General features: G+C 46.1%; 1 long non-coding RNA gene across 1 annotated transcript; it reads left to right on the top strand.

Moving 5' to 3' along the window:
* Nucleotides 1-211: 211 nt before the first annotated feature.
* On the top strand, nt 212-8,253 carry LOC138920477 (uncharacterized). Its single transcript, XR_011431673.1, has 2 exons — nt 212-952; nt 7,130-8,253. It is a non-coding gene; the product is annotated as an uncharacterized lncRNA (long non-coding RNA).
* The last annotated feature ends 706 nt before the right edge of the window (nt 8,254-8,959 follow it).

Below are 8,959 nucleotides of genomic sequence, written 5' to 3' on the forward strand. Positions count from 1 at the left end.
CTCAAGGTGCCCTTGTGGGCCACTGGCCCCTGGTCTGTTTTCTCTGGGGAAATGGATCTGAGTGGGTGTTACTGCCCTAGCCCTGGCTTGTGGATATTAAGAGAGGAGGAGGGAAAGAGGAGAAGGAAAAGGTGAAGACATGTAGCTCAGCCTTTCCTCAAGTTGGAATAAGCTCCAGGGGCCCACCCACTCTCACCATTATGATGTCACAGAGAGGAGCAGCTGCGGCAGGGGTGGAAGAGATTCATGAAGTCATCTGGCCCATTGCCCTCTTCAATCTTCCATACCACCAGGATGGCAGAGGTTGGCACATGTTCCTGGCAGCTGAGCCCTTGAATACCCAAGGCCACACAGCGGCAAAGTCAGGGGACAAACTCACTGGGCCGATGCCCAGCTGCTCATCTGGGAAGTTCTACCGGGTTCTCACTTGTAATCAGCAAATCTGGACTCCTCACCGTAGGGCCTATCAGACCAAGCTTCTTTTGGGATCATTGAATATGGCTGATGATGAATGTGAAATGATGACTCATGTCACATTTAAGCAAGACTCTGGGTGTGCGCATAAATGCGAATTGCTCAAAATCGTGTTGAGATGCTTCTGATTACATCAAAGCCTGTCTGTGGGGGAGAGGGCTGGAGGAGACGAAATGTAACTGTAAAGTTGAATACGAGAAAAAGCAAAGTTTACTACGAAAAAAGTTTAATGACTTAAAGTTTCTAGAGAACGACTTGTGGTCATGGTTGATTTTGCCTTCATATTCTCTGGGAAACATTTGTTGTTTTCAAAGTTCTTTAAGGAGAGAAAGTATGATGGACTTACCTTCGCCTTATGCAATGATCAAATATAGCATCATAAAGTCACCGAAGTCAACATGGAACAGTTAGGACCAGAGCTCCTTTCAAGACAGGAAGGAGAGGCAATGATCCGGCCTGGTCCCCGCCTCTTCCCTTGGTCAGTGGGGGTTAGCACATTGTTAAATGCCTATTTGATCTTAGTCAGAAAACTCCAGAGGATGACGATGCGGTTGATCTGTTAGAAGATACCACCAATACTGATCTGGATGCCACCAGTATTGTTTTCTGCTGAGAGCCACTCTGGCTGATGACAGCTGGATTTAATTTTTGCTTTGAAATCATGATGCCCCTTGTAGCAATAGCCAAGGGAACCAACCAGAATCAAACAGTTTAGTTTGTAACCCCGTTCCTTTCTCCTTTGGGGGAAAGGAATGGGTCAGATGTGGGAAGCAGGCCAAATTGTTCCATGTTTCTCTTCTATCTCAAATGGAGATTAGTAATGGTGTACCTTGACATTCACAGTGACAGGAGGGCCCCTTGGCAAGAGTGAACTTTTCCAATTTTTCAGGAAAAAATATACTGTGGCAGGTTAGAATTCAGTCTAGGCAGACAAGGTATTGAGGCCAACCAGGCCAAATCATAGCCCTCTATTTCTAGCTGACCCCTCAGAAAGCCTCACCTATCTGGCCTTTCAGAGACTTTTAAAAGTAGGCTGAGAACAATCTGATGGACATGTTTCAGTGTGCTATGAAAAAGGTGAAAAGTAAAACCTAGTTAAAAGCACGTGTCTCCAGAAGCTACAGGCCAAAGGGAGGTACTGGAACTTAGTTTCCATGGAGTAGAGCTGGGAGGGGCAGTTTTGGGACAAAGAACACAAATATTGGATTTGAAATCTAAAGTCCTGGGTTCAAGGCCCAGCTCTCCTACATACTACTAGCTTTGTGACCTTGGGCGAGTCATTTCACCAAAGTTTCCTCTTTGGTAAAATGAAACTAAGAACTCTGCTAAAAATTGCTGTAAGAATCGTATGATGTATTTGAAAGCACTTGGAGTATTGTAAAGTGCTATGCAAGGACTGGGTGTGGGGATTCCCATTGTGGCCCTGCATATGAGATGCAAAAGGGCAGTGGTTGTGTTCATATCACAAACAGCCAAGAAAACTGGGTGGCCACAGAATTGGGTTTGATCATAAGATCTGCTGTTTTCTGAAAGGAAAAGGCCTAGGAGTGTTTTTAACTTGTAGGTGATGGGGATACTTTTTCTCAGACCTTTCTGGCTAAAAAGTCTCTGTCTTGTGTCGCCATTGACTGAAAGTCCTTGGGTGCCTCTGTCCACCCATTTGAGCCTTTCTTTCTTCGTTCCTGAAATGAAGGACATGAATCCATTTCCTCAAGGGTCCATTTCTGCTCTGAGGTTGTATGATTCTACTAACCTAGAGGAGAGCTCGCCACTGAGTCAAAACAGATTTATGGAACACAAGTCACATACGAGGAAGCGTGCTGAGTGTGGTAGGACACCAAAGTCTTTGGTTTTCTAGGACTTGAGCTCACAAACTAGTAAAGACACCGTGCCCAGATAAATGGCCTGCCCAGAGAAAGTGCACCCACTCTTTCAGAGTGCCAACAGAGTTTCCTGGGAGTTCAGAGAAAGGAAGTGTTTCCGGGCATGGAAAGGAGAGAGAAGGGAGAAGCAGGGAAGGAAGTGGCATTGAGCTGGCCCTTGCCTGATAAGCAAATCTTGCAGGTGCAGCATGACATACACAGTGAACAGTGTGCAAAGGCCCAGAGGCCAGGAATGGGGGAGGCATATTCTGTTATTCACCTGAAGTCTTAACAAAAATGAATATTAAATAGCTACTGAGGTTGAGGGAGTCGCTCTTCTGTGCTGGGTACGATGCCCGCCCCAGTGGTAACTGGGGCACCTTTCTGAACTAGGTGGCCTGAGTTTATCATTTCTGCTCTCCTTATTTGCAAGCGTGCTTGTGTGCCGAGCTTAATCCTGGGAGGACTGGGTGCCCACACCCTGCGTGCACAGCTCCCTGGGTGGAGGCAATTCTCCTGTCTGGGCACTGCCATTTTCCATTCCCTTCACACACTGGTGTTTTGACATGTTAGTGCCCAGCCTGTTAACATAGGATAACAAGAGAGAACACCCAAAGGCGGTGCCTGGCTCCCGAGCTGGCACCTGGCCAGGGCAGCCTTGCTTAACTCCTTTCCCTTGGGTGGCAGGAAGGCAGCTACTTAGTAGCACCAGCTCTTCTGAGTGTTTCCCCACCAGGATCTCTCCAAATGTCGGGGAGGAGAGTATATGACTTTGTCCTTTTATGAGGTGCCTTTAAGGCCAATTATTTCTAGAGTCGATAATCCTAATACCTCATTGAATTAGGCATTGGTAAGAGAAGGGATACGTTTGAAAATCCATGAAATTACAAGCAGATTGAGTGACTCAGTATTCTGGGTGAATGCTTGATAGTCTGTGGTTATTATTATTAATATTAATGAGCATTTATTCACACACACACACGCCACACCCATGGGGCACTGGGCAGAGCCCACGGAGGACACAGCCTCTGTCCCCGGGGATCCGTAGAAGGCTGTCTCTAAGACACTGTAGTAAATCACACGAGTATTGTAACTGTCAAGGTTTTAAACACCTAAAAATCAGCACTATCATTAGCAATCAGTAATCACTGTTATAGAAGAATAAATCTTGTAATCTCCAAATTACCTGTTTGCACCAATTAGAGTTCAACTGATGAAACATACCAATCAAAGGGGAATTTACTTGAAGCACCCAAGCTTACCTAGGTTTAAAAAGGAAAAAAAAAAAAAAAAGGAGCCTGCTGAGCTCCCAAACTGCGGTTTCTTAGCTCTGTCCCTGTTCAGGTGGGTTTTCTGGAAGCAGAGCTGACAAAGCCCTACACAAGTACCCCAGGCAGAGGGAGTCTGTTATTTATTTATTTGTTTATTTATTCATTTATTCCCTGCCTACAGAAAGGATTTGAGGTAGGTCACAATAAAACGCATATATCATAAGATGGATTTTTTAAAAATGAGAAGGAAGGTTGGAAATCTTGGGGTGGAGGTGGGGGCGCCGTGCTTGAACGTTTAACTCCCACAGATCTTCGGTGAATCCCTTTGTGAAACCCTGTGCCAGGCCCCCTAGGAGCCAAAGGAGAAACGCACCCCTCTCTTTGCCTGTAAGGAACTTATAACCTGGGGTGAGACACAAACACCGAATTTAGTTCTGAGCTTTTTAGAAGGCAATGCACAGAGGAATCACGTGGGTTATCTAGCTCTCAGCATGCAGTAAAAGGAAGCAGGTCCACGGACAGGGAGATTTTCTTTTTCCTTTTTGTAAATACTAAAAAAATATTGAAGGGACCCAGTGGGAAAAAATCTCAGTGCTTTTACCGGTTTCCCGGAGAAGTGGTTGTTTCTTGGCTGGAGCTGGATGAAGGAGATGAAAATGTGGATCTACTGAGCCTGCCCTGGTTTCCCCTGGAGCTTCTGAAAACCTGAATCTGGTGTTTGGGGAGGCAAAGCCAGCCAGCAGGGGGCTGGAGGAGGTGGGGAATGGGAGCTGGCGGTGACCTGGGGAAAAAACCAATCCCTAGGAGATTTGGCTGAGGAATTAGGAGGTGAAATGGATGTCTAAAGCAGTGAGTCTCCTATTAGCAGCCCCACTCAGCGCTGTGCAGTATGCCAGGCTCCTCCTAAGGCTGCCTCGATGCATGCTGCTACAGAAATAGTCCCAGCATCCCCAACCTTGCCCATCCCCGGATCTCGGTCACATCACCATTTTCCCGGCCCCTACCTGGCTTTATTGTTGTCCAATATGGTTCTGTGTTATACTTTATCTCTAGGGAACTATGTCATTGTCCTCTTAGGGCTCCCTGTGCCTGCTTTTTGTTTTAAGGTTCCTGTGTGTTCACTTTGATGTCTGTCCTTGAACATGATAAGGTCATTATAATGGCAGAGCCGTTCCAGTGGTCCCGGAGAGCATCTCTACACCATGCCTTCTGTGGGTAGGCAGCCTCCCTGATGACCCCCAATGGTCCCTGCCTCCTGGTGTTCATGCTCTTGTGTACTTGCCTCCCACACTGACTCAGCGTTGGTCTGTGCGGCCAGCAGAAGACCATGGTGTTAGACACTGTGCCAGGTGCTACGCACAGAACAGACAGTTTTTGACCTCACGGAGCTCACAGAACTTGCAACATATAGTGAGAAGAGCATGGACCTTGAAACTCGCCGAATCTTCGCATCTCCAAGGGCCTTTGTGACTTTGAGCAAGTTATTTAATCTCTCTGAGTCTCCGTTTCCTCATCTTGAAATCAAGCAAAGTAACATCCGCCTTACAGAGTCTGCTGAGGATTCAATGTGACACTGTGTACAAAGTGTTTAGCACAGCGTCCCGGTTTCGGTGGCTACTCCATACACGTTATTCCCCCCTGCTGTGCTAGGTGCTGAGAAGATAGTGATGAATGAGGGGTGGTCTCTGCCCGCAGGGGGGCCCAGAATCGAGTGGAAGGGACAGATGTAGGCTCACTAAAGTTCGAGCCCGACTGTGACAAATGCCGTAGCAGAGGTAGAGAGGGCAATGAGAACCCAAAGGAAGGCGTGGAAAAAGCTTCAGAGAGAACAGGTGATATTTTAACAAGCTTTAGAGGGTGAGGAGAATTTTCATCAGTGGAGTAGGGCAAGAGCATTGCAGGTAGTCAGAGAAAACCCTGAGAAGTCACGAGGTGGAAAACACCTTGGTATAAAAACGGTGAGAGCGCACTAGCTCTTGGTCGTATCGCTGCCCTGTGGTCGGCTGGGATCTCTTGATCTGTAAACTGCAGCCGCGGAACTAGATAGTAGATGTTTCTTCCAGCTCACATATTCCACAAGAGCAGAGAGTACTGCTTTATTCATTACCAATTTCCAGCTCCTAACACATGGGAGGCACTCAATAAATATTTATTAAATGAGTAGGTATAATTGTGTGTGTAAGTAGCTTGTCCCAAATGGGAAAATCCAGGAGGTATTTTTTCCATTTACTTGACGTGAGTCAGTTCCCACGGGTACACACATGGCGGCAGTGAATCTGACTACATCATGTCACTATGTTTTGTCAAAGTCCCTCTACCTTCTGTACCTTTGACTTCCTGGATGTGTTTCCGGTTTCTTCCATATATTCCCGAGTCTTGTTGTGGGGTACTGCTCAAACTTTAAAACTGCGGACATTTCCCTGGAGCTTTCTCTAGTGCTCAGCATCATGTCCTCAGTCCAGGTGGGGCAGACCCAGTCGACTCTGAGGAAACTTTGCATGTTTTCCTTCATGTAACTTCCATTTTGCTTTTGGTGTCTCCATGGATTGAGTAACTTTGAACCCAGAGCTCAACAGAAGAATGTCCAAAGCCACCGAACTACATATCCTGTAAGACAGGGCTGGCTGGTAGTGAAACTGTGCGGTGAGGGTGCTTAGTCCTTCATGGTCCCGCAGCTCTACCCTGTTTTGACTCCACATCCCTCCCCAGGACAATGCTTAAGATCCTCATGCTGTTGTCTTCTCCGCTGGGACTCCCACAGTACATTGTCCCCTGGGGCTTACTCTGCCCCGAGCCCTCCCAGATCACTCTTTCAAAGATCGTCCTGGGTTCCATTTCCTCTGAGATCTGTCGTCTCCTGTTTTGGGTACAATTCAGTACACATGTGATGCCCATCTCCTAATTGGATTAGTCCTAAGCTCACAAGGTGCAAAGATGAATGAAATGTGATTCTTGGCCCTGGTCTAGCTTTCTAGGGTGGGAGTCATGACGATGACAAACAAAACTGTGCGGAACTATTCACGGACAGTCCCTTTCAGCAATAGATTTGCATTTTACTAGGAGCTTTTTGAAGACAATGACTTACCTTCAAAACATATTTTTGGTTAAAACAAACAACTTTAAAAATGTCTTCTTTTGCCTCCCCCCCCCCCCCACCTTAGGGGCAGTAGAGTGGTACTTATTAATTGCAGAAAAGTTAGAAAGTAAAGAAAAATACAAAATAGGGGACAATCTTGTCCATGATGTCGCTACCCAGAGGCGAGCAGGCATGGGTATGTTTTCCTGTCTTTTCTTCTATGCATTTGAGATCCTGTGTTTCTATAATTTTGCAAACCACTTTTGTTATGAACACTATATCCCAACCACTTTGCAATGTTATAAAACACACTGAGGAGTGATTCTAATGGTGGGAGTTTGTCCGTAAGCAGGAGCGCTGAATTTACGGCACAGAGACCTGCGGGAGTCTCTCTCATAATACTCCCTTTTCTGCCAGCTTCTGAGACAAGCCTTGCCTCCCTGCAGGTACCACCGTAGCGTGTTTGTAACTTAGCCGATCCGCTCAGCCCTCCTCTGAAGAAAAGGCATCCTGTGCGTAAGGTGTGAGTATTTCCAGTCCTCAGATTCTCCGCCTCCTCCCTTCCCCCACCCCAATTTCCCTCGTCTCCAGCGAGCGATAATATCTTTCATCCGAGCCTCTCTCCCTGCCTCCAATGACTGCCTCCCCTGATGAATTCTCTCTGGGTGCCTTCGGCATTTGCATATTTCCTCGCTTGGATATTCTGAGATGTTGGAACCAGAGAGCAGGCTGACACGATCAGGTACTTAGCTGAATGAGGCTTTCTTGGGAACTGCGCAAATATTTGGAGTCGGGTGTGTGCCAAAAGGCAATTAATTGAAATGTGGACACAGCAAGCTTCTGGAGGAAGGAAACTGAAGTTGAGAAATTAGCTGTGGGAAGCGATCCTCCGCAAGATAGAAAACAGTAATTTGGGAATTTCCTTTACCTCGAACTGAAATTGATTTGGTACAGAAAGAGAAAACAAGCAAACCAAAACACAGAACAAATGTAGGATCAGGGCTAACTCCCGCATTCCTAGAGCTGGAAGGCATTCTCAGAGAGCACCGGTCTGACCCTCTAGGAGATCGAGGAGAACCCAAGGTCAACGGCAAGTCAGGGCAAATTCAAGACTAGAAGCAAGATGTCCTGACTCCAGCCCAGGGCACTTTCCATTTTATAAGCTGACTGTCTACCTGGAGACCTGGATTATCATATCAGGAGCAAAAGGGCGAGGGCTGCGATTTAAGCATTTTCCTGTCACCAATGACTTTGTGAATACATTTGGTAAACCCCATAACAAAACCAAGGTCCTCACTCACGATAGCCCTAACTCAAGAATGAAGTACATCTGGCCAACTTTACGGAGCTCCTGCTCCATGTCTGGCACCTGCTAAGCACTGGGGATGGAGGTGATTACAAATTCGGTCCCTGCTCCGTATCATGTGATGTTGGCCAGATCGCAGGAGGGGCCCACCCTCCTGATTATCTTCTTCCAAAGTATAAAGCCTCTGTGCCCATCTGTGTTGCTCCATCTTTCAGAAGATTGGACCCATCTCCTTAACATTTTTATAAATGATGAATAAGAAAAGAGGAGCTCTGAGCGTGACATTGCTTTAGGACTCAGATTGTTTCAGGGTGATAGGAAAATCACCTTTACTTTGCTCAGGTATATGAGATCAGAGTAATCATTTTTAGACATCCCTCAGAACATGGTTTTCAAAGTGTGGTCCCTGAACCAGAGGCCTCAGCACCACCTGGGAACTTGTTAGAAATGCAGATTCTCAGGTTCCACCCCAGCCTTACTGAATTGGAAACTCTGGGGGTGTCGCCCAGGAATTTGTGTTTTAACAAGCCCTCCAGGGGATTCTGATATCCAGTGTAGTTTGAAAACCATTGTCCTAGAAAATGATGATTTGGAAATCTAGACGACTGAATTCCAGCATGAGGGAAGTAATCTATTTTTGATTATTGGACCCTTAAGAATAAATCCTCTTCACTTCAGAATGCTCAAGTGAGCTGTTTTTATACATTACTGAGTGTTAAACAGGAAAAGATTTCCAAGTGGTTTTTCAAAATTTACCTGACCAGCACAGTCAGACACAATGCTGGTAGCTGATCATATTTCCAGTAAGTACAATATTTTCATACTTTGAAGTTTCATGGAATGACTGAATAAATTAATTGATTGCTTAGTGTGTTATTTTTAGAATATCACTTCCTCACCTTGTGGGCAGGTTTATTCAAAATTCAAATGGGAACACTTTATTACCCCAAAATGTTTTCCCGTAGACTTT

This window comes from Equus caballus, chromosome 2 (assembly GCF_041296265.1).
Source record: "Equus caballus isolate H_3958 breed thoroughbred chromosome 2, TB-T2T, whole genome shotgun sequence".
Taxonomy (NCBI): Eukaryota; Metazoa; Chordata; class Mammalia; order Perissodactyla; family Equidae; genus Equus; species Equus caballus.